This window comes from Pongo abelii, chromosome 15 (assembly GCF_028885655.2).
Source record: "Pongo abelii isolate AG06213 chromosome 15, NHGRI_mPonAbe1-v2.0_pri, whole genome shotgun sequence".
Classification (NCBI taxonomy): domain Eukaryota; kingdom Metazoa; phylum Chordata; class Mammalia; order Primates; family Hominidae; genus Pongo; species Pongo abelii.
Window position 1 is genome coordinate 101200555 of NC_072000.2, and position 24116 is coordinate 101224670.

At 38.9% G+C, this 24116-nt stretch overlaps 1 protein-coding gene across 4 annotated transcripts in view; it reads left to right on the forward strand.

Moving 5' to 3' along the window:
• Window positions 1–3076: 3076 nt before the first annotated feature.
• Window positions 3077–24116, forward strand: part of VRK1 (VRK serine/threonine kinase 1) — an 84242-nt gene continuing 63202 nt past the window's right edge. For 3 of the 4 annotated variants that reach the window (XM_002825090.6, XM_024231913.3, XM_054530498.2), the window contains exon 1: window positions 3128–3283. The gene's annotated coding sequence lies outside the window, so the exon portion shown is untranslated. Of the gene's footprint in view, window positions 3284–24116 lie in introns of all 4 variants that reach the window. The other variant, XM_024231914.3, reaches the window with a different exon arrangement.

Below are 24116 nucleotides of genomic sequence, written 5' to 3' on the forward strand. Positions count from 1 at the left end.
CTTTGTAAGAATTGTCCTCATGTATTGAGGCTGGGCATAAAGGGGCAGTAAAAACAACATTTGGAAGTAGATTCAGGGGACCAAGAATCACTGTCTAAATTCTTTGAGATTTTTTCCCCTCTAAGAATTGGGGACATAATATGTGTGAAAAATCACAGTGCCTGACAAATAGTGGGGCCTCCTTAAACATTAAACCAGAATCCCTGGAATTTGGCTCAATCCCTGGCTCACAGTAAGTGCTCTGTAAACATTTGTTTGGACTGTATAGATATTTTGAATATATGGCAGGATTATTTTATGAACCTTTCCTGCCTAGTTCAATTCTTAATTTCTTCTTCTTTTTTTTCTTTTTCTTTTTTTTTGAGATGGTGTCTCACTCTGTTGCCACGCTGGAGTGCAGTGGCATGATCTCGGCTCACTGCAACCTCCGCCTCCCAGGTTCAAGCAATTCTCCTGCTTCAGCCTCCTGAGTAGCTGGGATAACAGGTGCCTGCCACCACACCCATCTAATTTTTTGTATCTTTAGTAGAGATGGGATTTCACTATGTTGGCCAGGCTGGTCTCAAACTCCTGACCTCGTGATCTGTCAGCCTTGGCGTCCCAAAGTGCTGGGATTACAGGCGTGAGCCATCAATTCTTAATTTCTAAAGCCCACCAACAGCAAGTCCTCACTGGTCAATCTTATGTATGACCCTGATCTTGATACCAAGCTATCAACTCATAAAAACATGTCGAGGGTCTCCTAGCTTCGAGAGTTGTATCCCCATCTATAGCATTTCAGACGTGTTGTCTCTGTGACAGCAGCTTGGACTGGTGTCCTGCCATGCTCTGCACTGGGAAGACATCTCAGCATGTGTGGATGATGTTGTAGGTGCTGGCACCTGCCTTGGAACAGGGCTGCACATAAGGAGTGTTTAACAGTGAGCCATCAGACCAAGGGTGCCAGGGCCAAGAGCTCCAGAATAAATACATTCCATTCTCACCTTACACTGTTGCTGATTTAATTGTGCTTTAAGGTCAGCCAATTGTCAACCCAGTGTGGAAACAGGGACATTTCTTCACATGTCTATTGTGAGGTTAGGGGAACATGGTCACACTGTGACAGATAAGTCCTGTTCCAAGTTTTCTTAGCATATGTGTGTATGTGTGTGGGTGTGGGTGTGTGTGTCTTTCTCTCAGTGGATGCTGGCCACAGAGTCTTGCTGGGGGATTCCACACCCATGAGATGTGTGAATCTTGAGACTTTTTTGCTGACAAATTTTATCAAGTGCTCACCTTGCCCATGTTCTGTTAGGGTCTCAACAGGAAGCAGATGACATAATTCGAAATAGGATAATTTGAGGAAGGTTATTTGCAATGAGACTATTTACAATGGTGTTGGGGGTAGGAACCACGAGGGAGGAAGCAGTAACTTGTGGGTCAGCATCAGCCGTGATGTCATCACTTCCAGACCTGAGGCACAAAGGGAAGGGCTATTACCGCAAACTGGAGGGAGGGCCAGGGAGCAGTGACCTTCAGCTGAGGGACCTGCCAACTAGAGGTGACCTTGCCAGTCAGGATCCAGGGGCTTAACCTACTCTAACCAACCTTTCTTTTTCCTCCAATCTTCTGTGGGGTTCTCCACTGGGCACGCCCCAAAGCCAGGGGGCACAGGGAGCGCGAAGTAATTTGTAGAGGTCAGCCTCCTGGGGCAGAGGGCAGGCAGGAGAAGTATTTGGAGCAGATGAGGGTATCTGGAGGGGAAAATATAAGACATCAGGCACTATATTGCCCTGTCTAATGGACAGAGTGATTCCAGGTTTTGTAGGCACTGAAGCTCACATAATTTTGGGGGATTTACTTTAAGAAAAATCAGCTGGGTGTGGTGGCTCACGCCTGTAATTCTAGCACTTTGGGAGGCTGAGGCGGGGTGGATTGCTTGGGCTCAGGAGTTCAAGACCAGCCTGGGGAACATGGTCAAACTCTGTCTCTACAAAAAATACAAAAATTAGCCATGAGTGGTGGCCTGTGCCTGTAATCCCAGCTACTCGGGGGGTTGAGGGGGGAGGATTGCTTGAGCCCAGGAGGTCGTGGCTGCAGTGAACCGAGATCGCGCCAATGCATTGCAGCCTGGGTGACAAAGTGAGACTATATCTTTAAAAAAAAGAAAAAGAAAAAGAAAAGTAAAATCGACAAATAAACCCCCAAAGCTACGTAAACTCATTGAGGGACCTGCGCAAGTGAGGTCCTGAAGCTTACGCTTAATTGGCTTCATTGTTAATCTCCCTCTGCCTGTGACTTCAGTGATTTTGACCTAGAACAATGACCCAGTGCCCAATAAGCTCTCAGTCTCATGGGTGATGGAGACCTAGCTGATTATAATAACACAACGCCGCCGGGCGCCGTTGCTCACGCCTGTAAACCCAGCACTTTGGGAGGCCGAGGCGGGCGGATCACAAGGTCAGGAGATCGATACCATCCTGGCTAACACAGTGAAACCCTGTCTCTACTAAAAACAGAAAAAAATTAGCCGGGCGTGATGGCGAGCGCCTGTAGTCCCAGCTACTCGGGAGGCTGAGGCAGGAGAATGGTGTTAACCCAGGAGTCGGAGCTTGCAGTGAGGCGAGATCGTGCCACTGCACTCCAGCCTGGGCGACAGAGCGAGACTCCGTCTCAAAAAAATAAATAAATAAAAATAAATAATAAACACAACGCAAACTGTGGCATACGTTGATTACAGATGAAACACTATAGATGATTAGGTAGACATTGAGATATGCTTTGAAATAGGCTTCGAAAAACAGGTAGGATTTAGACACATATCAATGAGTGGGCAGAATAATACTATCTGCTATTTATTGAGCACCAACTAAGTTTAAAGTACTGCCTATAGATTATTTCATTTAATCCTAACAGAAACAGGAAACTTATTTTACACCCAACTCTCTGCCAATACACTTAATAAATCAAGCTACTACGAACAAGGCTGTAAACCATATTTCCTAGAAGACTAGGGAGCAAAAGGACGGGGATCTCCCTTTGCCGCTAAGAGACTCCAACTCCCAGGATGCCTTGGGAGCGCTGGACCACAGCTCCCGGCATTCCCCGGGAGGCGCGGGGCCAGCGTAGCCTCCGCCCGGCGCCCCGCGTTACCACTCGTCCCGCCCCTCCTCTTCGCCTCCGAGCCAATGGGAAGGCTCCATACTGCAGGGTGTGAAGGGGCCGGCGCCGCTGCCGAGTTGCGAGTCGGCGAAAGCGGCGGGAAGTTCGTACTGGGCAGAAGGCGACGGGTCTGCGGCTTAGGGTAGGGAGGCCGCAGGCGACACGGCTCGAGGACTCGCGCGCCGAGCCGGGGGCGCGGAGGCGGGCGGCCGGGGGCTGGGGCCGGCACTGGGCCTTCCGGGCGGCCTGTGGGTCCGCTGGGGTGCGGGAGTCGCCGTCAACCCCGGACGCCCCGCGGGACCGCGCTCCGCCGCGTGGCTTCCGCCTGCGCGGGCGTCCGCTCCTTCCTTGTCTCGTTCAGGCCCCGCAGGCGCCCCCGGGGATGCCTGGACTGGCCAGGCCGGCCCCCATCTGAGCTCCACGTTCTGGACTCGCGTGGTGTCGCGGCCGAGCTCGCAACCCCGCCTCGGGCCTTACCGGGATGTCGGGTCTGTCAGGCGGGGCTCCGGGTGAACAGCGCAGGCGAGGCCCCTGCCCCGCGGAGCTCACTCTCTAGAAGGGAAACAACACACGCAGCTGCGATATTTTGCGGATACGGAAATGCTTTCTTAGAAACGGGACAGGCAATTGCGGGCTAGAGGAATGGGGGCGAGGCTCTTTAGGTTAGGTGATCCGGGAGGGCATCTCGGAGGATGTGACCTTTGACTTGAAACCTGAGGGGGGAGGCTGACTCCTGAGGATAGCAGCCAGGCCTGGGGACCGCGAGGCCGCCCGTTATTTCCCTGTCACGTCTCGGGGAGGCCCCGTGGTCTTGTACTTGAGGGTCTGTCTGGTGCAAGGCAGTTAGAGCCACTTGTGTGTTTTGCAAGGGGCTTTCATACCCGTTTGACAGTTCCTCCTCAGTTCTGTCCTTACCTGGCAGGGTGGCATCCTTTACTATTGCAGCTCCATTCAGGGGCAACGCATAGTTTTTCCTGCCACCGAAATAGTATTGTGGTTCTCGTCTCAAAACTCTTAGGTGGCAGAATTAAATTCGACAGACAGCAGCAGAGTCAGACACTATAAGTTCCTGTTGAGGCCACCCATTTTTCTGATGTCCTGTCTTTCAAGTCACTCGTTTTTGTTTTCCTTTGTATAGACCCTTCCCTTCCCTTTCCTGTGTCCCTTTCTTGGAACAACTTGGAAATACAATTTGCTATTGGGAGGATGTTGGTTTTAGGGAACTGTTGAAGAACTTCATTAATTATTGTGTGTGTGTTTTTCTTTTCTTCTTCTTTTTTTTTTTTTTTTTTTTAACTGGAATTGCCCATCTGTTGAGACTGAAATTCAAAAGAGTAAAAAAAATGTAGGGCAGCATTTATTTTTAAGAGTTGACAATAAAGGCACCTTTCTTTATGACATGCTGAGCGTGATACTTTGGGGGAGAATTTAATCTAGAATTTTGAAGCATTTTCAGAAGGAAGCAAGGGTTCTTTATATAGTCATTTTATGTAGGTTACGTTTATGTTCTTCAAAATGGCATGTAGTGATTGGAATTAAATTTCTGGGTAGATAAGATTATGTTCATCTGTTACCTATAGAAGGGAATGTAACTTAAGTAGTCACTTAATAATAGCTTTCTCTGTTGATGCTACCACAGATGGTATTCTCTACATCTCAACATTGCTGATCAGATTCTGTGTTAATACAGTAACACAACTTGAATTTAATAACAATAAACTTGTGTTAGGCGTTACTGTCAATTTAGTTCTAGTATCCAGTACAAATACCAGTTTTATAGTGCAATGTCTTCTTGTTATGCTCAGTGCTGCAAAAATTATGAGAGGATATTTGTTAAACAAATGAGATAATGGAGTAATGTGTTAAGCATAGAGCCTGGCATATAGTAAGTTAGTAAGTGCCCAGGAAATGGTTATATGGAAAGCTTATGCTAAGTTTTATTCCAGTATGCAAGTATATATTTTAAAAATAACAGTAATGCATTCAAAATGTTGACAGACCCTAAAATTAAATTTCTTAAAGGAAATAGGCCAGCTTTTTTTTTAACTTTGAGAACTAATGTGAAATAATAATAAATATATAAGTGAAATGTCCCAGATGTCTAGAAATGAAAAAACAAGATTTTAATTTTGACAGCTACATTTTTTTTCTTAAAAGCATCCCTAATAAGATATAATGTACTATGATTAGGATTATGATTTGAAAAATAAAACTTTAAAAATATTTTTGATTTGAAAAATAAAACTTATTTGGAAATGAAGCGAAGCTTTAAGATTTACCTTATATCAAATGAAGGATGTCTTCTGAATTTATGCAAATGTGCAAATGCTTATATCTCCATAGATCAGGCAGTGAGCCTAATGGGAATTAAATGCTGCCTCTTTGTGCGTGTGAGTGAGGCTTTCATGAAAATTGCTCTTGATGGGTTCTGAGAATGGATTGGTAGCTGAATAGGACTGGAGAATATTTTTCAGACTGGTAGGATATTTTATATGCTTGCCAGGGTTATTTTTCGGAGTAAGGAGAAATGGACTCATTTAGTCAGCAGAGATCACGTGCCCCCTATTTGCAAGGAATTGTGCTAGGTGCAAAGTCTATTCTTGCTATTGTGGTGTTTTGCTGAAGCAAGTTTTCTTTGTTTTAAATTAATGTACGTCTTTTTTTTTTTTTTTTTTTTTAACTTTATCTAGCATCCAGCACAGAATAATCCAATAAATGTGTAGGGCACTTTTGAAAAACTGCACTATTAATGTTAAAATGTAGAAAATGTTTAATAAAGGTACAAGAGTAATTTAAAAGGGTGATAGAACCCTAATAAAACATTTAGGTAGGTTTTGTAACCAAGATGTATTTTTACTCTAGGATAAGCTTGGCTCTTTTGATCAAAATTCCTGTGAATATATTTCTACTTGCTATTATAAAGATGCAGAGGGCTGTGTCCTTTGAATTTTTTCCCTTTGGTGCTTGAGTGATATTTAAGCACCCAGCATTCTGAAGTTGCTATTTTGAAGTAATTTCATGCACTTTCCCAATTACTCCTGCTCCATCTCTCCCAATGTTGTCTTAAATCTTTGCACTCAAATTCAAGCACATCCTACTCCTCTTGTTCTGAGTGACATATGGGCAACACTTTAAAAAAGAAAAGCTCTCTAGAAAATCTAGAGAGGTACGAGCAATGGCCCTTCTCCCATATTAGGAGTTAGATTTTTAGTATTCATCAATAAATACTAATGAGAAGAAACTGCTCTACTTTTACCAACATTCTTCAGGAAATTTATTAAGAATTTTATTAGCCACAGTATCTTTGTCAGCTTGGAAACATATATGTTTGTGAATCACATTTATTTAGTCTTTAGGTAAGTATATGGATTTTGATGATTCTTTGCAGTTACTCCTATCTCTCTACGGGTCTCTTGCCCATAGGATGGGAACCAGTGCTGTAGGATTTGAAAATTAAGGTAGATACTGTTCACACTGGCAAATATTTAAGATGAATATTAAACGTGTATACTAAAATGTTTATTGGTAAGTCTTATCCATTAAGTGGGAAGATATACTAGATGAAGTAAATAATTAAATTGCAAGCACAAGCAAATTAAATTTGAGATTTGGGAATGTTCTGTCATATACTTTTAAAGCAAATATCATACTGATAATGGAAGGACACGTGTCTTGTGGAGCTCAGTATCAGGAACAATATAGTTGGTCCTGCAGGGGACTAAACATGAGAACTGAAAGTCATTAGGAACACGAGCAGCCTCATTCCACTGTTCCAGGGACCTTATAATTTCTTTCTGTGTATTTATTTTATTTTCTTTTTGAGGACCGTCTGTCTGGCTGTTCGTATGTCGGCAGATATGTCTGCTCTAGACTTAGATACTTGCTTTAAGAATCCAAAAGAGATTGCATTATCTAATTGTCATTTATATCTAAAATTAAACAAACCATGAAGTTAGACATAGCTAAGATAACCACAGCTTTATTTAAGGTTAATTGCTTTTCTTAGATTGTTTTTATCAAGTGACAGCTAAAGAAAAGTCATCATTTGATGACACTAAGTATTAATGCATTGTGATTGCGTTTCACAATATTAAGTGTTAGAAAGAACTGTTAGACCTTAAGTCTTTATAGAATGTGTCTGGAAGATATACGGAGAGAAACTTTTAATGTTTCTACTGTAGTCTTTAGAGTTGCTTTTTTCACATCTTACTGCAGTTTACTATGTAATTTGGCAACAGCTATCAACATAGAGATTATATGTAATTACAGTGTACCGTTGAACAACTCGGGTCGGGAGTGCTGACCCCCAATTTTGCAGTTGAAAATCCATGTGTAAGCTTTGACTCCTCAAAAGCTTAACCACTGTTGACCAGAAGCCCTACCAATAGCATAAAAAATTGATTAACACATATTTGTATGTTATATGTAGTATATGCTATATTCTTACAATACAATAAGCTAGAGAAAAGAAAATGTTATTAAGAAAACCCTAAGAAAGAGAAAATATATTTATTGTTCATGAAGCGGAAGTGGGCCATCTTAAAGGTCTTCATCCTCGTCTTGGTGTTGAGTAGGCTCAGGAGGAGGAACAAGAGGAGAGGTTGGTCTTGCTGTCTTGGAGTGGCAGAGGCAGAAGAAAATCTGTGTATAAGTGGACCTGCACAGTTCACACTCATGTTGTTCAAGGGTCAGCTGTATACATTTTTTTCTTAGAGGTAATCTGTTATTTGGGAATCAGGAAAAAAGTTTTAAAATTCATTTTTTAAAAATAAGTTCAGATTATAACATTTAAGAAGTTTAATCTTGTTTTTTCAGACTTGCAGAAAATACTTTAGAAATGCTGACTCTAAAATTTATCTTTCATATGTTGCTGGTAGGAATGTAAAATGATATAACCACTCTGGAAATTAGTTTGGCAATTTCTCGAAAAGTTAAACATACATTTGACACACAGTCCAGCAATTGCACTCCTGAGCCTTTATCCTAGAGAAATAAAAACGTTCACAAAAAAACCTGTACATGAATGCTCGTAGCAGCCTTGTTTATAATAGCTAAAAACCAGAAACAACTCAACATGTCCTTCAGTGGGTGAACGGTTAAATAAAATGTGATAGTCTTGCGGTAGAACACCATCATCAAAAAAAGAAACGAACTGTTGGTACATGCAGCAACTTGGTTGGAGTTTCAGGGCATTGTATTGAGTGAAAAAAGCCAGTCTCAGAGGTTGTATGATTCCATTTATATAGCATTCTCAAAAATGACAAAATTATAGAAATGCAGAACAGACCAGTTTTGCTGTGGTTAGGGCTGACTTTCTTTGAGATCATAGAACAGTTCAGTGTCTTGTTTATGGTGATGGTTACATGAATCTGTACACATGACACAGTGTCCTAGAATTAGACACACAAAAGAATGTAAAAACTGACATTCAATAAGTAGTTCAGTGATGAATATTGTATTAGTGTCACTTTCCTGCTTTTGATAATTGCACAGTGCTTGTCCATTTTATGGCTGTATCACATTTAACCATTTACCCATGGAAGGCCATGTGGGTTGTTTCTGGTTTTTGGTGATTGCAGGTAAAGCTGCTATGAACATTAATGTACAGGTTCTTTTGTGACTGTTTTAATTGTTGTAGAATAAATATCTAGAAGTTCAACTGTTGGGTCATATAGTGATGAAATCTTGAGCCCTCTTATTCTGTCCCAGGTGGAGTGTAAATCATCCCTTTGTCCAGCATATCCACACTGTATACACTACTCACCAGCTAGTTAGTCACTCTTGGTTATCAGATTGACTGTCTGGTATCTTGGTGCTTGTGTTTGAGAATCCCTTATTGTACTTAGTAATGACCCCAAGTACAAGACTAGTGATGCTGGCATTTTTTTTTTTTTTGAGGCAAGTCTCTATCTTGTCCCCCAGGCTGGAGTGCGATGGTGTGATCTCAGCTCACTACAACCTCTGCCTCCAGGGTCAAGCGATTCTCTTGCCTCAGCCTCCCTAGTAGCTGGGATCACAGGCGCCTGCTGCCACGCCCCGCAAATTTTTGCATTTTAAGTAGAGACAGGGTTTCACCATGTTGGCCAGGCTGGTCTCGAACTCCTGACTTCAGGTGATCCGCTTGCCTCGGCCTCCCAAAGTGCTGGGACTGCAGGAGTGAGCCACTGCGTCCGGCCGCTGACATATTGTTATAATTACTCTATCTTAGTATTGTTGTTAATCTCTTAACTGGCTCTAATTTATAAATTAAGCTTCATTGTAAGTATGTCTATCTAATGTATGTATAGGAAAAAACATATTTATGTAGGGTTCGATACTCTCCATACTCTCCACCATTTAAGGTATCCACTGAGGGCTTTGGAATGTATCCCTCACAGATGAAGGGGGTGCTGCTATATTTGAGAGATACAGTTTCTCCACATCCTCACTACCATTTGGTATTGGTGATATTTTTTGTGTGTACTGGTATCTTGTCATGGCTTTAATTTGCATCCTAATGGCTGATGATTTCATGTGCTTATTTGCCATTCATATTTTTTTTTGGTGATTTGTCTGTTCAAGTCTTTTACCCGTTTTGTGATTGGTTTGTTTTCTTACTGATTTTAGAGCATTCTTTATATGTTGTGTATACAAAATCCTTTGCCAAATATATGATTTGTAAATATATTCTCTCAGTCTCTGGCTTGTCTTTTCATTCTCTTACAGTGTCTTTAGCAGCAAAAAAGTTTTAAATTTTGTTAAAGTCCAACTTCTCAATATATGGATCGTGTTTTTAGTGCCTATCTTAGAACTCTCTGCCTAACTCTAGGTCAGGAGGATGTTCTCATTTTTTCTTCTAAGTGTTTTACCCTTATATGTCTTACATTTAGATCCGTGATCCTTTTTGGTTTCATTTTTGCACAGGATGTGAGCTTTAGATCTTGGTACATTTTTCTTTTCCTTTTGTCCATGGATGTCCAGTTGTTCCAAAACCATTTGTTGAAAAGTCTACCCTTTCTCCATTCAGTAAGTTTTAAAAATCAAAAATCAGTTGGCCATATACTGTAAATTAGGTATCGAAACAAAGACAGGAAGAAATGAATGAGCAACTAAGTATTAATAAATACAGGTTTATTGAAGGTATAACATGGCTGGAGTCTGGAAAAAGTGGGAAAACATTTTAGAAAATAACATGGGCAAAGATCTGTTCTGGAGAAAATAAGTAAGAACTGGCTGTTTTGGGGAGTCATGCAAGTGAAGGGAAGTAGAGAAGTAAAGGAAGGATCATTGGTTCATGAAAAAGAAAGAGTATATAAACTTCTGGCTAGATTGAAGCATTTGTAATCAGTTTCATTGGCTATTAGGAAGGTGTTGTATATTCTTAATCAGGAAAATGGTATGATAGAAATGGTATTAAAGAGAAGTTGTTTTAGGACCATTTGTGGCAGTGATAGGTTGGTAGAAAGAACAGGATATAATCATGACCCTTGACTTACTACTTTGTTTTACAAATATCTGCCAGAAAGCTAAAAAAGTGGTGTTACTTCAGAATGTTATAAATTCCTAGTATTTTCTAGAAGGCAGTGGTAGATTTCAAACTTTTGCTACTGTCCTCAGTGATGGATATGGAGAAGTCAGCAGGACTTCCAAACTGTTTCGTATTTATGCTACTGTTATTAAGTTGTACATGTGGGAAAAAGAGTAGTCTCCATTGGCTCATTGTTGATGTGGGTGACATTTCTTACCAGGCCTGAAAAGAGTCCAAGAGTTGAGCAGCTGAAATGATAAAAACATAAAGAGTTCATAAATCGGTCCAATGAGGAAAAGTTAATGGCATCAGATTTATTTATCATGGCAAAGAGGAGACTCAGGGGTTATTTAATCAGTATGTCCTGATACTTGTATGTGAAGAACTATACAGAGAATGATGATGACCAGCTGTTCTTCAAAAATCCTGAGGACTGCATAAGAACAAATGGCTCAAATTGCAGCTTTAAGGTTTTGGTCTTAGGGAAGAATTTCCAGACAGTAAAGACATATATTTCATGTGAGATATTAAAGGATACACTAGAAACCTAGATGTAGTATAGGAACATTTTGCTTGTAGTCAGGGGGATGTGAAAGATAACAGATCTATGTTTTTGCCCTCGAGTCCTATTAAATTCATGAGCAAAAGTACTCACTTTCCATTTTGTTAGCGCCTACTTCAGTTGTTAGTTTCTTTCTCCATGCAAATTATACCCTTCCCCTCCCCCGCCATTCATCTGTGGGGATCTCTTTGATTTCTGCTTTCTTTTGTGCATTTAAAAGATTATCATGGCTGTAGATTAGACTTGAGTCATTTAAAAAGAATCAGTCAACAAATAGAACCTGTATAGTGTCGAACTACTAGAAATCAATGCATTTCTGTTCCTATTTAGAACATGGAAAAATGTATCATTCCATTAAGAAAAAAATCAGTGATGACTTGTTGAGGCAAGGATTTTACAGTGTAAGAGGTTACCATTGACACATGTTAATGAAAGAAGGGCAGTGTTAAAAGCTTTCATGCAACAACTCACATGTTTTTAAAGTACCTGTTCTGTTTGATTTAACTTCCTTATTCTGATTCTTTTCTACTTGTCTAGATCTTTTTTTCCACTGAAATGTTGAGATTGACCAAGAATATTTCACTTGTGATTGCAGCCCTTCAGTATTATCACAGAGAATTTTTCTTTTCTTTTTTTTTTTTCTGCGGAAGAGCAAGCTCTTATAGTTCTATGCAAGCTGCCCATTTAAAACTATCATTGCTTGGCACCTATGCCCTAGTGACAGTTTGACCAACATGTGAGCAGGCATACTGCCATCCCGACAGATGGGCGTGAGTATAGGCAGCCAAGAAACCATGTATCTGCATCTAGTGTATTTGTTAAGGGCAGGATTCCCAGTCGGGGATGTTCAAACGTCTGTCCATCCTGAGCTTTCACGCCTATGGATAAAGGGATGTCATCATTAATCCCAGCTTCCATGGGTATATAAGAGCTTCTTGGCTCTTACAGAAGTAGGCAATTGGGGACAATCAGGATAATTGTTCTCTTCTTCATCACAGGACTACTTCAAATAATCCTTTCCTCTTTCTCCTAGCCAGCTAGGTTTACAGTGAGTACAAACCTGTTCAGACATTGTCCTGATACTTGTGGAATATGTGCTTGTTCATTTCTTTTCCAGAGTGTGAAAGCTTTGAAAGTCATTTGATGTTTATGCTTTGGACAGTGACATATAAAATTGGATCAGGTAGATCTAGTTCAAATATTGACTGCTGTGTGACATTAGAGCAATTCAATTTAGCATCAAATCAAGGTAAAATAATACCTATCTTAGAGTTGTTGAAAGAATTAACTGCAAACTGTATACATGAGTCATTTGGTGTAATGTCTGGCCCACAGTAAGTGTTCAGTAAATGTTTGTCATCATCATCATTTTCACTTTGATATACCTGAAGGTATTTTTCTCTGGAGAGGTATCTAAAACAAAACTTTTTTTCAATTCACTCTCACTTCCCATCATTCCCCTCCCTCCCTCCCTCCCTCCTTCCTTCCCTCCCTCCCTTCCCTCCTTCCCTCCTTCCCTCCTTCCCTCCTTCCCTCCTTCCCTCCTTCCCTCCTTCCCTCCTTCCCTCCTTCCCTCCTTCCCTCCTTCCTTTTGTCTCGCTCTGTTAACCAGGCTGGAGTGCAGTGGTGTGATCATAGCTCACTGCCACCTTGATTTCCTGGGAACAAATGATCCTCCTCCTGAGTAGCTGGAATGACAAGCCACCATTCCTGGCCCACCATTCTTGTGACATCATCCCATGGTCTGGTCTATGATGAAATACCTCCAACGACAGAGAACTCACTATCTCTAGGGCAGAATTTCTCAACCATGGGACTGTTGACATTTTACATGGGTCGTTGTTTGTTCTCTACACTGTGGGATGTTTAGTAGCATCTCTGGCTACAGAGACAAAATCATCTCTGGTTGAGAACCACTGCTCTAGAGACAGCCTATCCTATTTTTATTAAAGTTTTGACCATTAGAAAGTTCTTTCTTACATTGAGTGGAAGTCTACTTAATTTCTTCTACTCACTTCTGCCTTTTGGAGAAATGTGGAACAGGCTGAATCCCTCTTCCACGTAACATCCTTTCAAATATGTGAAAATAGTCATCAAGTATTCTCAGTCTTTTTGATTTGAAACATCTCCAGTTCATTAGCTATTCCTTACATGGCATGGTTTCATGTCAGTTTACCACATTGGTGGCTTTCCTCTTTTAAAAAAAATTTCATTTTAAACTGTAGTGCTTTGAATTGAATTCTGTGCTCCAGACATGGCTTGATAGGTGAGAAATAGAGTTGTATCTCTTGTTCTAGATATAACACTTTTCTTCTGTGAGTTAAGGGAAGAATATCACCTTCCTTCTTCTACATAATATATTTTTATTAATATTAGCTATATCCTTTTGTGACCACATCTTACATTGAACATAAAGTTGAATAAAATCCCTGCATCTATCTAAGCTATGTCTTTTCATCCTGTTTGTATGCATTAGTTTTGGGGTCCAACCATGGGAGCTTATGTTTGTCTTGTTAAATTTCTTTTTATTGAATTTAGCTATCTGCAACTTTTAAAGATATTTTGGAATCCTAATTCTTGGTTTAATTGGAAGTTTCTAGCCTAAAAGAACATGTATGTGATGATGCTATGCACTGAGATTGGAAATACAAGAGAAAGAAGTCACTCTCTCTCTCTGTCTCTCTCTGTGTCTGTCTCTCTCTCTCCCTCGCTCTCTCCCTCTCTCTGTCTCTCTCTCTCCCTCTGTGTGTGTGTGTGTGTGTGTGTGTGTGTGTGTGTGCGCCTGTGATTGAAAAGAGATTGAGTATGGAAGCCTGGGTAATACCAATATTAAGAGGCAGCTGGGCAGAAAGGAAGTAAGAAAGGAGACCAAGAAGTGGTGGTCAAAAAGTTAGGATGAAAATAATAGGAGTATCTTGTAATGCTGGGGTGACTCTGTGTTAAGTACTGTGGTAGATACTTGAATAAAAAATGAATAGGACATGGTCCCTGCTTTCTGCCCCATTTTTAATTGTTCAGTTTATGTAACTGCCTAGTCAGTCATTCCTGAAGACTTGGAAGTCATCCTTTATTTCTCCTTCATACCCTTGCCTCTTTGGGTTACCAAGTTCCATTGATTAAAAAAATTTTTGTGAAGTGTAACAAAAAGGTGCACAAGCATCAAGCTCAATTATTTTTAAAGTTTTAAATCACCACTACCCAGATCAAGATACTCATTTTCTAGCACTCCAGAAGCCCAGATTGTGTGGGGATATCTTGCAGACAGTAGTTACTCCTACCCAAGGTAACCACAATTCTGAGTCACGTAACTATAGTTTTACCTGGTTGTGAACTCATGTGTAAATGGAATAATGCCCTCTGGACTTTTTTTTTTTTTTTGCTTGACTTCTTTTACTCTTTGTGTCTGAGATTCATTCATGTTGTTGCATGTAGTTTGTTATTTTTAAAAATAGCTCTGTAGTTGTGGTTATCTATCCCTGCATAACACACTAGTTTTGATTATTGGTTATTGCATAACACACCACTCCAAACTTAGTGGTGTAAAATAACAACCATTTTATTATGCTCATGGATTCTGTGGATTGGGAATTTGGTGGTTATGGCTTATCACTGCCCTACAATGGTTGGGGTCTAGAATCATTTAGAGGCTTCTCCACTTTTGTGTATGGTACCTTGACTAGAACGTCTAGAAGGCTGGGCTCATCTGATACTATTGACCAAACCTACGTGTGGGGTCAGGAGGTTTTGGCTTTTCACAGCATGTTGGCTGAGTGTCCAGAGGAAGCTTCCTGAGAGTGGCTTATCTTCAGAAGTCATATAATCTCACCTCCACCAAACTCTGTTGGTTGACAAAGACACAGCCTGCCTGGATTGAAGGGGAGGGGACATAGACCTCATGTCTTCATGAGAGGTGTGTCAAAGAATTTGTAGTCATTTTTTAAAACTACCACAAATTACATAGCAAAATTCATTTATTCATTCCATTTTAGGTATTTGAATAGTTTCTATTTTGAGGCAATTATGAACAGTGTTGCTATAATCATATTCATATGTATATGTATGTATCTTTTGGCGTACTTTTATATTCATTTTGGTTGGGTATATATGTAGGAGTAGAATTCCTGGTCAAAATGTATATGCATCTAGCTTGCTTGCTTTCTTTTTTTTTTTTTTTTTTTTTTTTCTGAAACGAAGTCTCCCTTTGTCACCCAGGCTGGAGTGCAGTGGTATGATCTTGGCTTACAGCAACCTCTGCCTCCCAGGTTCAAGTGATTCTCCTGCCTCAGTCTCACAAATGGCTGGGATTATAGGCGCCTGCCACCACGCCTGGCTCATTTTTGTATTTTTAGTAGAGACAGGGTTTCTCCTTGTTGGCCAGACTGGTCTCCAACTCCTGACCTCAAGTGATCTACCTGCTTCGGCCTCCCTAAGTGCTGGGGTTACAGGTGTAAGCCACTGTACCCAGCCAGTGTCTAGTTTTAATAGACACTGCCAAACTGTTTTTCATCCTTGTTGTACCTATTTATACTTTTACCAACATATGAAAGTTCCGGTTACTCTGCAGCTTTGCTTCTCTTGATATTGTCAGTTAAATATTACAAAAAATTAATCACTAGTGGCTGTATAGAAGATCTCAGTGTGGTTTTCATGGGCATTTCTCTAATGACTGATAATTTGAGCACTTTTTCATATGCTTGTTGGCCATTTGGATACCCTCGGTTATAAAGTTCCTGTTCAAGTCTTTTGTCCATTTTAAAGATTGGATTGTCTTTTTTCTTATTGAAATGTGGTTTTATAAGATATCTGGATATGAAACCTTTGTCGAATATGTGAATTATAAAAATATCTTCCTGTCTTACAGCTTGTCATTTCACTCTCATAAAGTGTTTTTGATGAACTGAAATTCTAAATTTTAACCAATTCCAATGTATCCATCTTTTCCTTTATGGGTAGTGTTTTTTTGTGTTTAAGAAGTTTTTGCTACTCCAGGGTGATGAAGCTATTTTCTTATGTTATCTTCTAGAAGCTTTAGTATTTTGCCTTTCAGATTTAGGTCAAAGTCCCCAGGAATTTGTTTGTGTGTTGTGAGGTAGGGATCAAGACTTCTTTTACTTTTTTCATATAGTTATCTATACAAGTAGTAGCAGGTGGCATTGGGTCTGGTGGACACAAGCCTGGGAGTTAGGATTCCAGTATTCTCCACCTTAGATTACCTTTAATGAGCCTTCTGCACTTGGGCATATTCTTAAATCCCTCTTGACTCAGCTTCATTTGTGAAATGAAGAATTTGAATGGAATGTTTTCTGATTTTCATTCTGACTGTGGTTGCTAGATCTCTACCTACTTTTGTAGTTGTATTGAGGCTTGTTAGAATCTTCTTATATCTGGATTGTGTTATCTAAAATATTCATAACCTCTCCCAGCTTTATGTTGTTCCCAGTTTGAATGTGCCATCTAGAACTTAGCTGCTGATGAAAGATAGTTTTATTGATCACGTTGGCAAGTCCAAGATCGCCTGTTCTTCTGATTTTTTTTTTTAATTTTTTTTGAGATGGAGTCTCACTCTGTCGATAGTGCAGTGGTGCTGTCTCAGCTCACTGCAACCTCCGCCTCCTGGGTTCAAGTGGTTCTCCCACCTCAGCCTCCCAAGTAGCTGGGATACAGGCGCACGCCACCACGCCCAGCTAATTTTTTGAATTTTTAGTGGAGACGGGATCTCACCATGTTGGCCAGGCTGGTCTTGAACTCCTGACCTCAAGTGATCCACCCACCTTGGCCTCCCAAATGCTGGGATTACAGGTGTGAGCCACTGCGCCCAGCCTCTGATCTTACTAATATACTGTGTCCCTTGCCAGGAGCTCATCATGCTTTCTTTAGTAAGTCATGGTACAAGACACCAATTCCATTAAAAAAAAAATTAGCTATCTGCTACAGAAAGGAGCAAATTCCATTTTTGAAAGTCATCTGCACATACTATTCATCTTACTTGTCCCTACCTTCAGTTTCATACTTGAACTTTTAAGAATCAGATACACAGCATAGAGTTTCATGAATCAGCAGAAGTCACATACACAGCATAGAGTTTCATGAATCAGCAGAAGTCATTCAAGATCAGTGAGTTGTAATCTTGGCGAATTCTGTCTTCCATCTTGGAAAGTGGCATACGTTCCAAATTACTGTATAATATGTTTGTGTCTCTAAGAAGAGTGAGTCAGGAACTACCCTGGATGACGGAACAGAAAATCTACCATTTGCTGGTTTCTTTGTGTTCTTAGTGGCCTGCTTTGAGGTGCTTGTAACCCTTCTTTGAGAAGATTTAGTTTAGTTTCCACAGAACGCTATAATCCAGTGTAGCTATTTTTCTTTGTTATCTTGCTATCACATTTTCCCTTTCATTAACCTTTTTTTTTTTAAAGCAAACAGCTTTAGTGAGATATAATTACATACCATACAATTCATTCATTAAAAGGTATAATTCAGTAGCTTTTAGTGTATGCACAGGACTGTAACCATCACCATAATCTAATTTTAGAATGCTTTCATCGGTACTAAAAGAAACCCCCTACTCATTAACAGTCATTTTCCATTCCCTACCTGATCCCTAAGAAACCACGAATAGTTTTGTCTATAAATTTATCAATTCTGGAAATTTTACATAATTGGAATCATACAATATGTAGTCTTTTGTGACCGGTTTCTTAACATGTGTTCAGGGTTCATCCCTGTTGTACATGTGTTAATACTTTATTTCTTTTTATTGCTGAATAATATTCCATTGTATAGATGTACCAAATTTGATTTATCCATTCATCAGTTGAAGGACTTTGGGGTTGCTTTTACTTTTTGACTATTATGATTAGTGCTGCTATGGACATTTATGTACAAGTTGTTGTGTGGGTATGTGTTTTCATTTCTCTTGAGTATACCTAGGTAATTCTTTAAGTTTTTTAGGGACTACCAAACTTTCCCAAAGTGGCTGTATTGTTTTATATTCTTACTAACAATATGTAAGGATTCAGATCTCTCTAGATCCTACCAAAACTTGTTACTGTCTTTTTGTTTATATACGTCCTAGTGGGTAGGAAGTGGTATCTCGTTGTGGTCTTGACTTTCATTTCCCTAACAACTAAAGACACTGAGCATCTTTTTGTTTGCTTGTTGGCCATTTGTTTATCTGTTTTGGAGAAATGTCTGTCCAAATCCTTTACCCATTTTTAAATTGGCTTAGTTGTCTTTTTGAGTTCATTAACCTTTTAATGTTCACTCTGATTTACTTTTAACTCAAAATGTTTTTTCTTTTCCTTCCATTTTGTTCAGAGACTGTTCGTTCTGTATTAAGCAGGATGGTTAAGAGGGTTTTCAAGCCCTTTTACATTTTCTTGGCAACAGGTTCCATTAGCAACATACATACACGTGGATTACCTTGGATTGGAAAATGTACATCTACTGGTTATTGGAATAGATCATTTGTGGTTCAGACTGGTTATATTAATAAAATGAACTCTGCTCCTTTCCCTACAAACCAGTAGGTAAAATGCTTGGCTTTGACTTTAATCCTAGCCTTTCATTTTACAGGTAAGGAAAAAAGACCTGGAGAAGTTGGGTCTTGTCTTAAGTTCACAACAGGTAGACCTGGACCATGACTTTAATTCAGCCCATTCTTAAGAACTATCAGTTGGTTTCACATCATGTGGCAAATATGTTAGACTGAAGGGATACCAGGGTAAGACAGGGTCCCTGATTTGGAGATCCTCACAAACTGTGTCACAAGAGGTTGACATATACGTAACTAATAGTAATACAGTATCACAATTGCTGTGAATTGTGAACAAGGATGTGTAGTCAGTCAAGTGCTCTTAACACTGCTCGGTGCTGACTGGGATTTTCACCTTACTTTCTTTTGCATATAGGCAGAATTAGATTCTTGAGTAGTTGATTTTGTTTGGGTCATTTAGTAAGAAACGATAACACAAATGCCATCATTCAAACCCTGAGATTACAGAAGAAACAGACTTTAGAATCTTCAGGGTTTTGGACTAGAATCTAGAAGATAGTCTCATTAAGTGCATATTTTATATGTATTATTTTCTTAGCTTTTTTCATATATTCTTCAGTGGCTTATACGTCATGTTTTTTTCAGCTGAATTTGTGTTAGTATATTAAAAAAACTAAAAACTTTTCGGAAGACGTTTTATTTACATCAGTGATTTATTTCATTACTACTTTTGTCCTTTGGATTTTGGGAAGTCATATTTCTTTTCATTTGACAGAGTTAGGCCATGGGATATGTATTTATAGTAACGTGCGTGTGTTTAGGTTTGATCTTTTATACTATTTTTATGGCATTTATATTTATGGCTGTGTTATTAGTCATTAAAGCAAATATTTTTCCACCTTAAGACTTCTTGTTTTGCACATGATTTATTCTGCAGTATGTGCTCTCTTTTAATTAGCAAAAAGGCATTTTTACAAAAATTACACTTTCCTTGCAACTTACTGGTTGTAAGGCCATGGACAAATTATTTAATTTCCCTTATCCTTGGTTTCCTTATATAATGATATAGTCAGTATCATTATACCTTTGTTTTATGGTTATCCTAAGAATTAGAGATAATGTGTTTAAATTACCCAGCATATAGCTTGCCATATAGATGCTTGAATATTGATGGTATTAATTGTAATATATTAGTTCATTTATACATAAGAGCTATAAATTCTAGTTAATGGTTAATAGATTCTTCGTGGTATAGATTACTCATTTAGGATTAATTGAGCAAAAATAAGTGATCATATTAATGTGAGAACTTGATATCAGTATTCATTTTCAGTTACTTGTCTTTTAGAGACTGTAGTACTTTAAAGACTAGAGACTATTGCTCTTTAAAGACTGACCTCATCTTTATCTTCAAAACATGAAGGTATGATTCTGTCTGCAGATTAAGGTATTGAGAGTTATTTTTCTATGTTGTCAGTTGCAGTGTTTTAACTTGTGGCAGTTGATAGGGCTGACTGTGTTGATCCTGATGCTTTAGAAGCACTGGTAAATTCTAGACTAATATTGGAAAGAATTACTTGGCATTTTATCTACTAAAGTTCTTTTTGTTATTCATGAAGAATTCTTAAAAAATACCTCAATTGAAAAATTAATACATGCACACAATAATAAACAATATAAAAGAGCAAAGAATGAAAATTAAGCTTCCCACTCTTAAGGCATCCTCTGCTACTAATTGATTATATAGCCTCCTAGTAATGTGCTATATGTACACGTGTGGGGATACATTGTTGCACAGCTCCCAGGGGTGCGGTCATACATACTTAAGCATATGCAGCATATGTATAATGGTCCTTTTATAGGAATAGGAATGTTCTAATACAAGGTTCTTTCCTTGTATTTTTCACTTAATGATATATCTTGGCAAATATTCCATGCCAATGTATGTAGATCTACCTTATTTTTAAAACTGCGTAATATTCCATTCTGTGGATATACCATACTTCATTTAATATTATGTTGGTGCAAAAGTAATTGCGGTCCAACCTAAAAGTCCCCTCTTGATGGTAATTAAGGATCTTTCTAGTCTTTTATTGTATATAATGCTGCAGTAACTATCCATGTATTTTTGACAGTATGTGAGTATCCTTACATGATAAATTACTGGAAGTACACTTTGTGAGCAAAAGGGGGTATGCATTTAAAATTTTGATAATACCAAATTGTTATGCCTTTTTCCTCATACTCTTACCAACCCAGTGCATTTTCTTATTTTTTGAATATGACTAATGTGATAACTAAAAAGTGTCATTTTAATTGTAAATTAAGTCTCATTGTAATTTTAATTTGCATTTTATTAATGAAGCTGAGTCTATTTGTTGTTGATTTCCAGGATATATTGTTAGTGAAAGAAATCATGGTGAAGAACAAGGTGTATAATATTTTATCTCTCATCTAGGAAATGAGGGATGCAGATAAATGTATTTTATTTGTTATTTAAAAAGAGAAAACAGGAAGGATAACCCCAAAACTAATGAAAGCCGTTATTTGAGGGGAAAAACCATAAAGATGGAGGGGTAGAATCTAGAATTCTCTGAAGATACCTTATATTGTTTGGGCTTTGGAAATGTAAATGTTTTATACATTTTTAAAACTTAAAAAGAGGAAAATATATCAGTTAAATATTTAGGTTGACATTGTTAGGAACCAAGGTTTTTAACAAATGAGAAAAAATCTGGGTGTGCTGGTTCGTGCCTGTAATCCCAACACTTTGGGAGGCTGAGGTGGGAGGATCACTTGAGCTCAGGAGTTTGAGACCAACCTGGGCAACATAGCCAGACTTCACTCTACTAAAAAAAAAAAAAACAGAACAAAACAAATTCTTGGGCATGGTGGCACTGGTCTGTAGTCCCAGCTGTTTGGAAGGTTGAGGTGGGAGGATTGCTTAGGGCCGAGGCTGCAGTGAGCCAAGATTCTGCTATTGCACTCAGCCTGGGTGACAGATGGAGACCCTGTCTGGAAAAAAAAACCTTCTTGCTCTGTCCACTCAAAAAACCTAGAAATAATATTTTAGGGCCCAGATTTTGGTCTCTGAGTACCACTTTCAACTAAAAGGAAATAGGGCCCCTTGTAGAAGTGGCTGATTGTAGGCTTGAGACAGGAAAATGTACAGAAGGAACCTGGAACATTTTGTACTAGGAAAGCAAGGAAAAGCTCCAAGACTAGTAGGGTTGTATCAGGAAACAGTAGCCAAATTGAAGGGGCCCCCGTTGTCCAGTGGGAAAGAAAAAAGAAATGAGCAGCCCCTGACGTTCAGAAGCCTCACCGCTAGGCCATGTACTCCTGCTAAACATAAGTGATCTCGCAGCATACCGTCAACAGAGTTTCTCAGAGATCATGATAAAATGAGGCAAAGCATAGACAAAAACCAAGACCACTGTGCCACCTACAAAATACTTAGCCAAAATGAATGACTACTGCTGCTTTACCCATTACAGTTTTATCTTCATTCTCATCTCCCCTTCCTTAGGTAAGATTTATTGAGATACATAACCACAGAATTACCCTACTTCCTGACAGCATCCAATGTAGAGAAACTCCTCCTTCTTTAGACCCTCCCCCAAATTACCAAACTGAGGCCCAAATTGTGTAATTGATTTTAACATCCTCTTACTGAGATGCCCCATGGTGCCCTGTGGTGTGTGTTCTCCCTCACTGCAATGAGTAATAAGCCTGTCTTGTTTAATTATTGGTGGTCTTGGCTGAAGGACATTGATAACAGGTAGAGTAATTTGAGGAACAATATCAGTAACAAAAAATACAGGGAACAAATTAAGTGACAGTGTAGGGTCACAATCAGCAAAATTCAAAATGGGAAATTTTACAGGACAAATGACAAGAAGAAGGACAAAAAAGAGAACAGTGGCACTCAAAGAGACTCAAAGACACATCAGCCACATGCATTGACTAGTATTTGGGTCCTGAGTCAAAGTCAACTGTGAGAAGGCATTCTTTGAGAAAACTGGATAAATTTGAACACTTCTTATTAGATGACATTAAGGAATTACTGTTAATTTTGTTAGGTGTGGCAATAATATATGGTGGCTTTACTTTTAAAAAGTACCTGTTAAAAGTATTTACATATGAAATGATGTGTTGTCTGAGGTTTGCTTTAAAATAATCTTGGAAGGGGTTAGTAGAAACAAACAAATTGGCGATGTGTTGTTGATAGTTGTTGAAACTAGCTGATGTTTAGGTGGGCACTCATTATATCACTTCTCTACTTTGTATGTATTTGAAAATTCTTCTAAGGAGAAGTTTTTTTCTTTAAAGCCATATTTATTTCTTTTTCTGTGAGTGTGCCTCTTCATATTCTTCCATTTTTCTGTTGGGCTTTAGTCTTATAATTTAAAGGGTTCTTTAAATACTAAGAAAATTTGCCTTTAGTCATATGTTTTGCAGGTATTTTTAATTTGTCTTTTGAATTTGTTTATGGCTTTTTTTTTAATCTGTGGAGAATTTCTATTTTTATTTTGTTAAATTTATCAGTTTTCTTTATGGCTTGCGTGTTTTGTGTGTTTAGAAAAATCTTCTTGTCTCTGAGATTCTGAAAAGTTCTTTCATGTTTTCATGATTTTTTTTAATGACCACAGTACACTTCTGTTATACTTTATTTAGTCACCTTAATTTCCTCTTAGAATGTTTGGAAATATTCTCCCATAGAGCCCTGCCCCAAGACTATATAGGGAAAAAAGTTGTTCAGTAGATGTTCTATCAGATCTATTGATAGATTATTATATAGTGAACATCCAGAGAATTAATTGTAAAAGTTTGCTCACTAATTTTGCTCCCTAAATAGAATGAATGAGAAATCTATTTACCAGATTTTGAAAATATGCTAAGTGTTATGTAAAAGTATTAGCTATATAGTTCACAGTTTCTAATTTTAGAAAAGTTTCAGTGTTTGCTTTATATAAAGAAGCATTCCTTTGAGCTCTTCTCATGGGCCATAAGGTCAAGGAGCCAGGTGTCACCCCTCTTTGAAGTTGACATCTTTTGGCTTGCTCCTTTCCTAGGTCTGACTCTCTTGGATAGGCACGACAGTGATTCTGTTTTCTATTCTCTGTAGGAATGGATGTTACTGTAGTGTCTTCATCACTTTTGTTTCTGGGAGACCTGTTGAGACCCAGGAATGGATCCTTCTACCTACTATCTCAAAAGTCAGAAACGGAAATAGTTAAGGCTTCAGGGAATCCTTCCCTTGTAGGGGAAAGTGATAGGTGTCTTGGGCTTGTGTTTGCAAATGTACCACACTCTGCATTCTCAGTTGAAAACTAACTCTGCAGTTAGTGTTTCTCTTTTAGAACTTTTAGAACTTTTAGAAGTTTTTTAAGGAATAAAAGTTGAGAAAG